Source organism: Sorex fumeus, unplaced genomic scaffold (assembly GCF_029834395.1).
Source record: "Sorex fumeus unplaced genomic scaffold, SorFum_2.1 ptg000008l, whole genome shotgun sequence".
In the NCBI taxonomy this organism is placed as follows: domain Eukaryota; kingdom Metazoa; phylum Chordata; class Mammalia; order Eulipotyphla; family Soricidae; genus Sorex; species Sorex fumeus.
In genome coordinates, this window is record NW_026606065.1 from 60,272,172 (window position 1) to 60,286,514 (window position 14,343).

At 35.9% G+C, this 14,343-nt stretch overlaps 1 pseudogene; it reads left to right on the forward strand.

The window, feature by feature from the left end:
* Positions 1–803: 803 nt before the first annotated feature.
* Positions 804–1,482, forward strand: LOC130018053 (asparagine synthetase [glutamine-hydrolyzing]-like; annotated as a pseudogene).
* The last annotated feature ends 12,861 nt before the right edge of the window (positions 1,483–14,343 follow it).

Sequence of the window (14,343 nt, forward strand, 5' to 3'; positions counted from 1 at the left end):
CTCTTCAGATCCTCATGCATATGTTTGATTAATTTGGTTCATTCAAGTAATTATCAAATGTTACTTTTGCTATAAAAACGTTCTCACTCAATTTCATTATTTTTAATATAATATCCTGTTTGGTCATTTTCACAAAATTTGCAAGTATGTGTGACAAGTATTAGTCTATTTTAAAAATTATTCATGTCCCCTTCTCTCAAAATGTAACAAATCATAGTTCAAGAAACAAACGATTGGTAATTGTGTCCTCTCTATAACCCAGTACTAAGAAAAGTGTCTGACCCAGAACAACAATTTCATAATGAGTTTTTATAATTAAAAATGTGTGGAAGTTGATAAACTATCAGCAGAGTGTTCAGGTCTCAAATTTCTTGCATTGTACACAAAAAAGAATCAAATTATTTAGAGATCTAACTCTCAATCTTCAGAATCTGCATTTGGGAGTGATAGCCTATATCTGTGGCTGTCTTCAACTTTCAAAACATTTTTTTTTAATATTCTCTCTTCATTTTGTGGAATTTTCTTGAAAACACAGTTTGGTTTATTGAAAAACAAAATAAACACACAATAGTGCATAAAATCAATAATCTATAGGAATGGGTTCAATGCCCACAAGTTTAAGGCAATCTTTCATCATTTTTTTCCTTTAAAATAAAATTTAATTAGATAATGAGTTCAAGATCATTAGCAAAGCCTTATAAGGAATTTATTATTTCTAGTCCCCAAGCTTTATAACTCTATGCTCTAACAATAAGACCACTATACATATATTATATATATAAATATATATATATATATATTTGTTTGCTGTGACCCTGTTGAAGTAATTAAAAGAGGCTAAAATACAATATCTTCTCCAGACATTTGCAATTAGCAAGGTCATCTATAACTCTAAGGAAGGCATTTAGGTCCTGGGTGAGGTCATGTTTTTTTTTAAAAAAACTTGCAATATTACAATAATTTGTGATTCAATAGCATGAAATTATAAGTATGTAACTACTTATATGTAAGTATGTACGTATATGTACTTCTATGTAAGTACATAAGTATATATACTTAATTTCCAACTATATTCAGAAGAACACAGAGAGAGCGGGGATCCTCTCTGGAGAAGGTTTAGATGAACTGACTCAGGGTTATATGTATTTTGACAAGGCTCCTTCTTCGGAAAAAGCTGAGGAGGACAGAGAAAGGCTTCTGAAGAACTCTGATGTTGTCCATGTGGATCATACTACTGTTGTCTATGGCCTTGAACTGAGAGTTCCTTTTCTGGACCACTAATTTTCCTCCTATTACCCATCTCTGCCACCAGTAATGAGAATTTCCAAAAGTGCGGTAGAAAAACTTCTTTCTCCTGAGAAGGGCATTTGAGGACTCCATTCAGCTTTCTATAGAGATGTGACCAAAGGAAGCCTTCAGTGATGGAATAATCTCAGTGAGAATTTCCAGTTTAGGATTTTACACGATTATATTGAATACTGAGCTGGAGCGATAGCACAGTGTGTAGGGTGTTTGTCTTACACCCTGCTGATCAGGCCGACCCAGGTTCTATTCCTCCACCCCTCTCGGAGAGCCTGGCAATCTACTGAGAGTATTCAGTCCCCATGGCAAAGCCTGGCAAGCTCCCTGTGACATATTTGATATGCCAAACAGTAACAAGTCTCACAATTGAAACATTACTGGGCCCGCTCGAGCAAATCAATGAACAATGGGAGGACAGTGCTACAGTGCAGTGCTATAACAAATACTAGGGCAATGATGCGATGATGACAACAGCAGCACAAAATGTTGCCTTTAATACTTCCAAAACTAAAGAAGCCCGTTAACACCATCAGATCTTTGAACGTAATTACCCATGTTGGGCCAACCGGTTGACCCATTACTGGATGCCCAGGTGTACCAATGCCACTGACCTTTATGCCTGCATTCTGACCTATTAAAAGTCAGACACGAAAGCTCAAGTGTAAACCTTTCTTTTTATTACAGACACATTTCTAACTAGTTTTAATGCATATAAAGACCCAGAATACTTGTTGAAAGTTAGCATATATAATATAAACTGGCATGTTCAACTTCTCTTTTTGTAGATAATTTTCCGTTGAAGAACTAGCTTTTCTGTCCACATGATATTAACACACTTACATTTTAGGCCATCATAAAAAAATTAGCAATCTTTCGGAAGTATCATTTCGCTCATTCATTTCAGAATAATTCTGTAATGATAATAACTGCTTCCATTTTATAGATAATCCATGTCACTTGAATCTTGAGACAGTAACCCTTACCACTTTGTTATGAGATAATCTAATTTAAAACATTTAACCAAGAGATCTAAAGGAGAAAAATAGATAATTGTTTATTTTAGCTAATACTGTTAGCTAAACATGTGTCAAAAGTTGGAATCGGGGCTGTTGGTGAAGTGGTAAAGTTTTTGTTTTTCTTGTATTAGGATCTGAGTTCAGACCCTCGTGTAATGTGGCCACAAATATCATGAATATTGTGCCAGGCTGGTCCAGAGAGTTAGTACAAAATGTGCCACATTTTCCTTGCATCTGGCCAACTTATGCTTGACACTCAGCACTACACATGGTCCCCAGAATACTTCTAGAAGTGATTCCTGAGAGCAGAGCTAGAAGTAAGTCCTGAGCACAGTTGAATACAGCCCAGTACCATCCTGCAAAATAAGGTATGCCAAGAGTGTTTCCCCAGAACAGAATAAGGAAAACTGTAACAAAAATGAAAACAAACCTTCCAAATGAATTTTTCAATTTGATGGTAGATAAACTTAGTCTCATATATAGAAATTATGAATGTGACAATTTCTAGAATTAGTTCATTCTACTTTATGCTTATGCACAATCACATACATGCACACACAAACTATATGTGTAAGATTGCTTTTAAGGACTATCAATTTAGACATGGTTCTCTGTTACTTCAAATCAACAAAGAAATGCATCAGGCTCACAAGTATTTATGAAGGAATTAATCGAGAAACAATCCTACAAAATACCACTTTTTTGATAGCAAAGCCTGTCATGATTTAAAAGTGAAGCAATAGTTGAAAATCTAAATTTACATATAATTGCTGAGGGGTGTCTTCTTAAATATATGTATATAAAAAACAAAGGCTGGAATATAAATTTAATGTATCTATGAACTATTTTTCCTATTAAACAGTGGTATGAGAAACTTAATCTCTCACTAAATTTCAAGGATATATATTAGATTGAATTGTAATTAAGATAGAAATTGAGTCAGTATAGAATGAATGGGTTTGAAGGACTCTTAACATTAATTTGTATATTTATCCAAAATTATGACCTCCCAAATTCTACTTATTCTAAGCTAATTCCATATAAGTGTTGTTAAAGTTATAATTAAATGAAAGTCTCACTCAGATTGTCCTTGAGAAAAACAAAGGATTAGATGATCCCTTCTTCCTACACATGCTCTTTATTTCCTAGTCACAAGGTTTCATATACTAGGCAATTCTCAGTATACCTGCATATAATAAATATGAATAAGATTTTTGCATGAGTATATGAGAAACGCAAGATATCAGTATTTTATTCTTTTTCACATATAAGATTATTTAAATATTAGTTTCATATATTTGAAACACATAAGACCATATTTTAAATCAGTTTTTTGTTGTTGTTTATTCTGATATATAGGGACTGGAGCGATAGCAGAACAGGTAGGGAATTTGCCTTGAAAGCGGCCAACACAGGCTTGATTCCTCTGTCCCTCTCGGAGAGCCCAGCAAGTTACCAAGAGTATCCCGCCCACATGGCAGAGCCTGGCAGGCTCCCTGTGACATATTTGATATGTCAAAAACAGTAACAACAAGTCTCACAATGGAGACGTTACTGGTACCCACTCAAGCAAATCGATGAACAGTGGACAGTGCTACAGTGCTAATATATAGCCCTCCCGTTGATCATCGATTTGCTCGAGTGGGCCCAGTAATGTCTCCATTGGAGATTTTGTTGTTACTGTGTTTGGCATATCGAATACGTCATGGGGAGCTTGCCAGACTCTGCCGTGCAGGCGAGATACTCTCGGTAGCTTGCCGGGCTCTCTGAGAGGGGCGGAGGAATCAAACTCGGGTCGGCCATGTTGGCTGCGTGCAAGGCAAACGCCCTACCGCTGTGCTATCCCTCCAGCGATATATATATAAATATATAAGTATATATAAATATATATAAATTATATATGATAATTTATAAATTATATAAATATATATAAATATATATATATAAATATATTGCAGTTTAGGAAATGAAGTAAGATTTCAAAGCAAATATAAAATGGTTACTCTTTCCTTTGTAAACATATTTTTATAAATTTTCTCCTTAATTCTTATGTTAAAGTCTTCTAAATTCTTGTTTTCCATACAAAGAAAAGCTCTCAGTATGTTTTGTGAATTCAACCTAAAACAATCTGAATTCTGTGATTTACTATAAAATCCACATAGTGATTATTGAGATTTTCTTAAGCATTACTGGCATTTTTAATTTATTTTTGTGGATCAGAGTGATAATACTAAAATATATATCCTATAAAACAATTTGTATGTGTTTTAACTGCATCACAACAGTTATTATATAAAAATATATTTTGACACATATTCTAATTTAATATTGTATTAATCCTCAAGTTTCCAAATTTTTAGAGCCACAGCTACCAGTGTTCAGGAGCTATTCCCAGCTCTGTACTTGAGGTTGTTTCCAGCAGTGCTCCCAGAACCGGGAGGTTCCCCTCCCGCATGCCACGCCTGTGCTCAAATCTTTGATCCATCTCTCAGACTTACTTAACAACACTAATTAGTTCTCGATATACACAAGACACTATAAATAGGAAATGTAAAAATAAATGTAGTGTTTTATCAAATGATAACATTTTCCAGCATCTGTGATCAATGAAGTATACAAATGAAAATAATGTAATAAATAAGAACTGCTCTAGACAAGAGTTCAAAGTGCTTTGGAAGAAAAATTATTTCTTTCAGTGATTATATATACTTTAATATGTTAGTAACTTTAAAATTTTTCTTATATTAAAACTAAGAATTTAATTTTCAGAGTCAGAGAGATAGTATAGTGGGCAAGATATTTGCCTTGTATGTGGCAGTTCTGTTTGATTCCCAGACTGGTCCCACAAGCTCACCAGGAGTGACTCCCTGAAGACAGATCTAGGATTTAGCTAACACCACTTGCTTTGACTCAATAAAACAAAAGTAAACAAATAAACAAAAATTAATTATCAAACAATCATGAAATATTATTTTTGGTTATTTTTAATTCCTTAAGCATTATATACAGACAGAGTAAGAAAAAAGAGGGCTGGAGCAATAGTGCAGTGGGTAGAGCATTTGCCTTGCACTTGGCTGACCTGGGTTCCATTCCTCAGTCCCTCTCAGAGAGCCCGGCAAGCTACCGAGAGTACCTCACCTACACGGCATAGTCTGGCAAGCTCCCTATGGCATATGCCAAGCTCGATATGCCAAAAACAGTAACAACAAGTCTAACTCCGTGTTCCTGGAGCAAGCATATGCCGTTGGGTTACAATAGCATGCGACAGAGATGAATGGAGACGTTACTGGTGTCCACTTGAGTCAATCGATGAACAACTGGATGACAGTGCTGCAGTGCTATCCTTACAATTCACAGGAAATATGTATTTCATGGGACATATTGTATTTAGTTACAGAAGATAGAGTTGAAAAAAAATAAGTTCATACAGGTCAAATAACCAAATAATGTCAAATGAGAAACTGAAAATTATTTTAATACTAAATAGGCAATGCTCTTTTACTTATTGAGCTAGTTGTATAGTAAACTTTATTTTGTAACTTACTACTTTTAGCAATTAAATATTCCCAAAACTTCCTATCTCCCAACAAATTAAACTGTACAATTTGAACAATTTTCTGCTAACATACCACTTTCTTTCTGCCACACATACTCTTCATTCTAGCTTTAGGAAGATTTGAAATTCTTTTCTATGTTTCAACACAATTAAATTATCATTCCATCCTTTCAACACTTCTGTTTCCTCTAGTCAATCAGGCATAGCTCTCTGCTCACTCCCATGAATGGTGGAATTGGTTGTCAGTGAAGAATCTTATAAAAAATATTTTAGAACCAAGAGAAAGATTAGATTAAATAATGTCAAAGATCACTTCCAACTTCTTATTACTTTTCTACAAACTACTATGTTTACACAAACATCAATCATGTCGGTCAACAAGTACAATTACAGGTTAAGCTTTTGCATTTAGTTTGCTCGAAAGAAAATGAAATATGTCTCTCTTACCAACCACAGTTTGTCTTAAAACTTTGGGGGACTTTCAGAATGATGACATATTTTCAAAGTTTATTTCATTTTAGGCACTGCAATTTAATACTACAACAATGCTAATGGCAAGATTTTTTGCATGAGTTATTGCATCACTAAACTCTCCACCACAGTGTCCACTTCATTCCACTATTGTCCTAGTGTCCCCACTCCTGTTCTATTCCCCACTTATTCTCCAGTTACCTCACCCCCTCCCCCAGAAAGCTTCCAACGGAAGTTCTCAGTTCTGTTACCTTTGGACATTTGTAACTCTGCTAGTATATTTATTTTTATCCAGCATATGAGAGATAACATTCTCTGTCCGGTTGCTTCTGTCTTATCTTGCTCAAGATATAACTAGGTTCGATCCCTGGAACTGCCAGGAGTGGTCTCTGAACAAAGAGTCAGGAATAAATTCTAAGTACTGTTGGGTGTCATCCCAAAACAAGCAAACTTGGCATACAGATGACCCATAAGTATGTGGAATATGAATTCCCGACATAGATTACCATCAGGGAAATGCAAATCAAAACAATGATGAGAAATCATCTCATATCAGTGAGACTAGAAATATACCACAAAGAACAAAAACAACCCGTGTTGCCTTTTATATGGGAAAAGGAATCTCATTCATTGCTGTTGGGAATGTATACTGTTGTAGCCTTCTTTGTTGTTGTTGATTTGGGATCACACTCTTTACTTATCAGGGCTTACTCCCAATTTTGAGCTCAGGGATAATCCCTGGTAGGCAAGGGAGACCATACAGAATGCTGGGGATCAAACCTGGGTTGGTCATGTGCAAGGCAAACACTATACCTCTGACCCCAATCCAGATTTTTGGAAAACATTGTGTGCAATTCTCCAAAAACTAGGAATTGTACTGTCATAGGACTCAGTAGTTGCAGTTCTTTATATCATCCCTAAGGGCCCCAAAACTATATTTAGAAAAGATTCACCTATATTTTATATTCACTGTAAGTACTTGTATATGTCAATAAAGAGATTGTTGAGGAATATATGCTTAGCTATATTAGTACAGTCAGCAGTATGTGTTATCTCTATAATTGAGTATAATGGAATGCAGTGTATTTGTGCTGATATTTCCCAACAAATATTCATAAAGTGAATGACTTAAGAAACAGAAATTTATCATTGCACAATCCTGTAAGAAAAAAGTCAAGATTTCGTTACTTCTGAAGATTGACAGTTGAAATCTGACCTCCACTACCCAAAGCCACCATGATCCAGGCCACTTTCCTAACACTTGGGCCAAGCCTCACACATAAGTGAAGTCCCACAGAAGCCAGGTAATGCGGAACTTTGTGACCTTGGACTCTGGGCTCAACAGACCCGGGAGCAGAGATCCTCTGCCTGCTTCCCCCAATCTCTGGTGACCCAGGGGCCATGCCCATAAGCCCCTCCCTGTCAGTGCCTGATAATCTCCTCAGCCACCCTCCATAACTCACAGCTGCTTCTCCCAGAAGGGAACATAAAATGAGGCTCCCATAACCATTCCACCGGACTCCGTACAAGGCTCTTTTCACTCAGGGTGACCCCAGGGGAGAGAGGGGTCAGATCTCTCCCCTCCCCAAGGGACCCAGCCCTGGCAGCCGACCTCTACTACCCAACCACGGTCATGCTCCAGATCACTTTCCAGACACATCATAAGACGCTTTCTACCCATTTTCCATAATTACCACACCATGTTTGATGGGGTTCAGACAGTAGGCAATTATATATATAATTGTATATATAACGGGTCTCATTCCCCTGACCCTGAAAGAGCCTATAATCATTGAGAAAGGCAAATAAGGAGAAGCTGATAAAATCTCAGAGCTTGGACAAATAGAGATTTTACTTGCTCCCACTTGAGTAAATTGATGAACAACGGGATGAGAGTGATACAGTGATTGTAGCTGGTGAAAATATTTAAGATTATTTAGCTTTTTGATCCATCAACAGCCACAGCCTCTGCCTTTACATTCACATAACTTTATCTTTGTGTGGGCATGAAACAACTTGACCCATTTTTGTAGACACTAATCACATTGGATTAAGGTCTAAACTAATCCAGTATGACCATACCTTAAATTATCATATATGCAATGTTCCTATTTTCATATAAAGTTGCATTCTGAGGTATTGGGATTTAGTGTTTCAACATACTAATTTGGGGGCAGAAATAATTCAGATGTAATTGTTGTGCGGGAGCTTTAGTTCATAGTCTCTGGATTTTGGTCACTGATGAGATTACATGGTACCAGGGGCAGTTTGTGGGTGTGACTGCCAAGTCACTGGAAAACTGGGAATCTGGGTGAAGGAGGCTAGGAAAATGAATTATCTGTTAATATGTATAAATATGTGGTGAATGCAAGTGTCTGAATGTGTGTATTTACCATTTGCTAAATCATATTTAGCTTTTGTGCTGGTGTACCTTTGACCAGACCCCAACAACTTAGGGCCAAGTTTACCAAGAAAGTAAACGGCCAAATGTTAGGTATATGGGAGACACATCCCATATAGGTTCTGGCTGACATCATTACATTAAACTGAGTTGTTTCTATTCTTTTTTTCTTCTTTTTGGGTCACACCCAGCAATGAGCAGGGGTTACTTCTGGATCTTTACTCAGGAATTATCCCTGGAGGAATTTGGAGGACCATATGGGATGCTGGGTATTGACCCAGGTCAGCCGCATGCAAGGCAAACGCCCTACCTGCTGTGCTATCGCTCCAGCCCCATCTATTCTTAACTCTGTACTACAAAAATCTCCAAGTCTACAGAGTAAGTATAATCGTATTATAATTGTTAAGTAATATTATGTATATGTATATATAGTCAAATCCCAATGGCATATAATAATTTAAAATTAATTAAATTATCTATCGCCTTTAGGCCTTTAAATTATCTATCATCACCTCATCATTCAAGATTGAAAGAATACAAGATACTGTGAATGTTTATCATTTTATGTTGAGAACTGGCTATTTTATGTATTTTAATACTTTCTACCATTAATAAAACTTATACCTGTATTAAAATAGATAAAATAGTATTTTGAGATAAAATTGACTTTTCAACAATATTATTTCAAGATATTAAGTTACTATTAAATGCCACTTACATATGTAACAAAATCATTCCATTTCAAGCAAGATTGCAAAGGTACTTATTGAATGTCAAAACTACTTATGGACAACCTTTTTTTTTCTCTACAAATGACTGATGAATGAAATGATATGGTATTTGTCCTTTGACCTTTGACATATCTTTTTTTTAATGAATCACCATGAGATATAGTTACAAAGCTTTCATGTTTTGAATTTCAGTCATACAATGATCCAACACCCATCCCTCCACCACTGCACAGTTTCCACCACCAATATCCTGCTGTCATCTCAGCCCTACCCCTGTCTCTATGAAAGACAATTTCCCCCATACTCTCTTTATTTTGGGGCTTTATGGTTTGCAATATAGATACTGAGGAGCTATCACGGTTGGTCATTTATCTACTTTCAGCACATACATCCCATTCCAAAAAAATCCATCCAACCATCATTGTCTCAGTGATCCCTTCTCTATTCCAGCTTCCTTCTCCCCCTTCTCATGAGGAAGGCTTACAACTATGGAGCAATATTCCTGGCCCTTGTGTCTACTGTCCTTGGGTGTCAGTTTCAAGATATGATATCTTATTTCACAAGATACCCTCTTGTTCTATCCAAGTTGGAACAAGTTTCAAAATTCCATTTATTTGCAGCATCCTCCAATATTTATTTTTCTCAGAATTCAGCTTTTATTTTTAAAAAAATTCATGTCCTCTAAAAAACATTAGGAAGACTCTTTTACCCTCTCTCAACACTATTTCCGTTGTACTCTTATAATCTGACAAAAATTTGCAAAATAACATTTGAAGTGTGTAGTTTTTTAAATTTCTATTGATTTCCTATGTTCTCTGATTTAGGTATTTCTGTAGCAGGATTATATAGCTGAATTTCTGGTTTGCTTTTGATGTGAACAAACAATTTTTAACTTACAAGGTAATCAATTCTTTTATTACTTTTGCCGTTACTAAAAATTTGGACTGTTTTTGCCTTCTTTCATGTGTCAGTTTCATTTTATATAATTTATTTGCATAGTTTAAATTTTGCTTCTGATTTTTTTTTTTTTTTGCCTTCCCTACTGTGGGGCTGGAGCGATAGCATAGCAGGTAGGGTGTTTGCCTTGCACGTGGCCGAACCAGGTTTGATTCCTTTGCCCCTCTCAGAGAGTCCTGCAAGCTACCGAGAGTATCTCGCCCACACTACAAAGCCTGGCAAGCTCTGCATGGCGTATTTGATATACCAAAAATAGTAATAACAAGTCTCAAAATTTGTTGAGATTTTACTGGTGCCTGCTCGAGCAAATCGATGAACAATGGGAGGACAGTGCTACAGTGCTACAGTACTTCCCTAGTGTGCTCAGAGCTTGTTCCTGGCTCTCAGTTTATGGATTAGTCCTGGCAGTGCTAAAAGGACTATATGCTATGCCAAGAATCAAACCTTGATCAGCATCATGCAAAGCAAGTGAGTACCTTACCCACTATACTATCTCTTTGACAATCTTCTCTGATATTTGCTAGATTAATATTTATTTTAACCTTAATATTAATACTTACGACCGAATAACATACATGTCTCCCTGGTTATGACTTCATAAGTTAAAACTAACTTCCTTCCCTTCCTTCCTCCCTTCCTTCCTTCCTTCCTTCCTTCCTTCCTTCCTTCCTTCCTTTCTTCTTTCTTTCCTTCCTTCCTTGCTCTCTATCTTCCTTCTTTCCTTTCTTCCTTCCTTATTTCTACCTTTCTTTCAGCAAAATATTAAACTGACTTGATTATCAAAAACAGCAATGTGAAAAGATAAGGGTAAAATATTCCCAATAAGTTTGTAGTATTTCTTTTAGAAATACTTAAGATCTGATGATAGAAGTAATAATTAATAGAATAATACAATAAAACTTCCAGATAACTAATTATTTTATAATTGGTTCTATAATAACAAACAATCTTCAGACAACTTCCAGGATTGCATGCTGATAATTACTACACTTTATTTATAGACATGGCAGTATCTTTCTGACCTCTGACTTTGACTGTGGCTACAGATGCCTTGTCCCTTGATATTTATACTAGTATTTGTCTCTCTTTGGGGTGGGCCTAAAATTATACTCTTCACTTTCTAGATACTCATTCTCTATCTCAAAATGGGAATTTTTTATTACTGTTACGGAATATGGTGATCTCATAAAAATTAAATGCTTCATTTAAATTGAAAGTTATTATTCCAGCATATCTTTTATTTGTTGCCTTGACTGGAAATATAATGATAGATTGCTGTGGAATAAGAGTTCTCACATTAGAAATTTATTCTTTCTTTATGCTTGGAAGTTCATGTTTCTATTGGATATGTGAACTAAAACACCAATGTTATCTCAAAGTTGATAAACCTCATTTAATAACTTTAAGCAAGAAAAGCAAAGAGTCTGATACTTTAACAGTTTAATTTTTTTGCAGTAGAAATATGTATTACTCACTGTCACTGTCCTCCTGTTGTTCATTGATTTGCTCAAGCAGGCCCAGTAATGTCTTCATTGTGACAATTGTTACTGTGTTTGGCATATCGAATACATCACAGGTAGCTTACCAGGCTTTGCTGTGCGGGTGAGATATTCTTGGTAGCTTGCCAGGCTCTCCGACAGGGGCAGAGGAATTGAACTCGGGTTGGCCATGTTGGCCACTTGCAAGGCAAACGCATTATCCGCTGTGCTATCACTCCAGCCCTTGTATTAATATAATTTCTAAAAGTTTTAAATGCTATGTTCTTCTGAAATATATGTTTTGCATAAAATCCAAAACTTCATATTAAATAAAATACATTTTAACTGTGGCACATTGCTGATTTAAACAAACAATCAAGAATTTATAAGGCATTCAAAAGTCAGCTAAGCTTAAATGTTAATTTATTTTAAAGTAAAAATCAGACCTAGAGTGTGGTATAGATAGTAGTAGTCAAAGAACAATTATAGATAATAATATTTTTGGAATAGTATAACAAAAGAGATTTAATTTGAATGCAGTGATTATATTTCACTTTGTCCTCATTTGTAGTCAAACTCTAATATGGAATCCTTTTTTAGTGAAGTATCAAAATATCCCAAATTACATGTCACCTATGTCTTTAAAAAAAACTCTCAGAATGTTTTTACCAATCCTAAATTTGATATTCTTTTTTCTTTTGGTTAAAATAGACTTTGTGTTTTAGACTTATGTAAAGAATATGAACACTTAAAAATGTAGAGAAATGTTTGGTGCATGAATGTTTGTACTTTGATATACATTCTTTACAAAAGGACTTTTAAAAATTTAACCTTTAAGAAACTGCTTTAAGTTTATATTATTTTGATTTCATAAATCTCTGCTCTTAATTCTTAGGCATTACTCTTTATAATCTATATATATATGAGTTCCTTACAAATCCATTATTTTTCTCTGACACTTTATCTTACTTCTTACTTCAGTGTTTCTGAACCCCTTAATGGGGGCAGACTTAGTCAGCAACAAAGCACAATTTTATAAGTTACATTTAAAAAGCCAAGCTGTAGCTTGAAAACTTAAAACTTGGCTGGCATGCTTTATAAGTTCTGATATTCTATCAAATTTTAATAGTTTTAATTGCCTAATTATCTGCTCCGATGCAATAATAAAGCCTTTTAATATTTCATTTTTGACTACAGAAAAAGGTATCACAGTCTGTGCAAGAGAACCTTCTAACCTTTTGTTGAAAGTTAAGTTGAAGTTCTTTAGTATAATCTTGCACTTCTGCAAGTCAGCTCCATCTGTCATCTCACTTCGGTCCCTTCCTCCTCCCTCCTTACCCAAATGTTACTTGTTTATTTAAATGAACACCTCATTCCCCACCCCACCCCCCCGTTATCATTTTGTCACTGGCAGCACTGCTTTTTATATTCATGTTTATCCTTCTCAATAAAATTCTACATCTATTTGTATGTTCCTTAATGCATGCAATAACTTGACTTGTGAATGTTTTATGCTCCCCATGCATCTGAAAATTTGTTCTGACCTTGCTATTATCACCTTTTCTTGGTTCACTGTCTGCATGGTAGTCCTTTCAGGAGAGAATCAATGCTTCTGTACAAGTACTGATTGGAGGAACTGCCTTAGACGCACTCAGCAATGTAAGGAACCATGAAGTCAACACCACTGAGCAAAGTTAAAACAAATTTTGAGGTGCTGGAATTCTACTTAGAACATTATGTGATCCCATTTTGTCTCCTTTTCCTGGGCAGATCAATCTAAGACTAGTATATCATTAATATGAAGCTTTGTCTTTAAAAAAATGTTAGTTATATACTATTCTTATCATATAGTAATAATTTATTTTTTGAGTCATTGTGAGATAGAGTTACAAAGCTGGTCCTGGTCAGATTTCAGAGAGAGGGAGACAGACAGAGATAGAGACAGAGACAGAGACAGAAAAACATAAAGAGACAAAGACAGAGAGACAGAGACAGATACAAAGAGAGGTGAGAGAAATAGAGACTGCTAATCTTTTTATGTGTAGTTGAAGAATCTTTTCTGGACACCATGAGTATATAAGGAGTTCTGTGGTTTCATGCACAGTAACACTGTTATCAGTGTTCAAAACATTACTATCTTTATGTTTGCATTTTTTTCCTTTTACTTCTAAATGATGCTCAGAGGGGTCTGAGGTAGGGAAACCTCAAGGCAATTCCTGCCCAACCATGATGGTGGTTTGTAAAAAAAACTCTGAGGGCGGCCATGGGGTGACCCCGACAGCTCTTCTCCTGGCCGCCCAAGTTCTGGGGGGCCCGGGCTACCCCCCCAGCCGGGGTGGCCCGGGCCCTGGGGCAGATGGCAGACGAAACGAGAGTCAGGCCGGTTCATTGATCAGATACCGTTTAATCCATTCTCATCCGCGTTCACTTC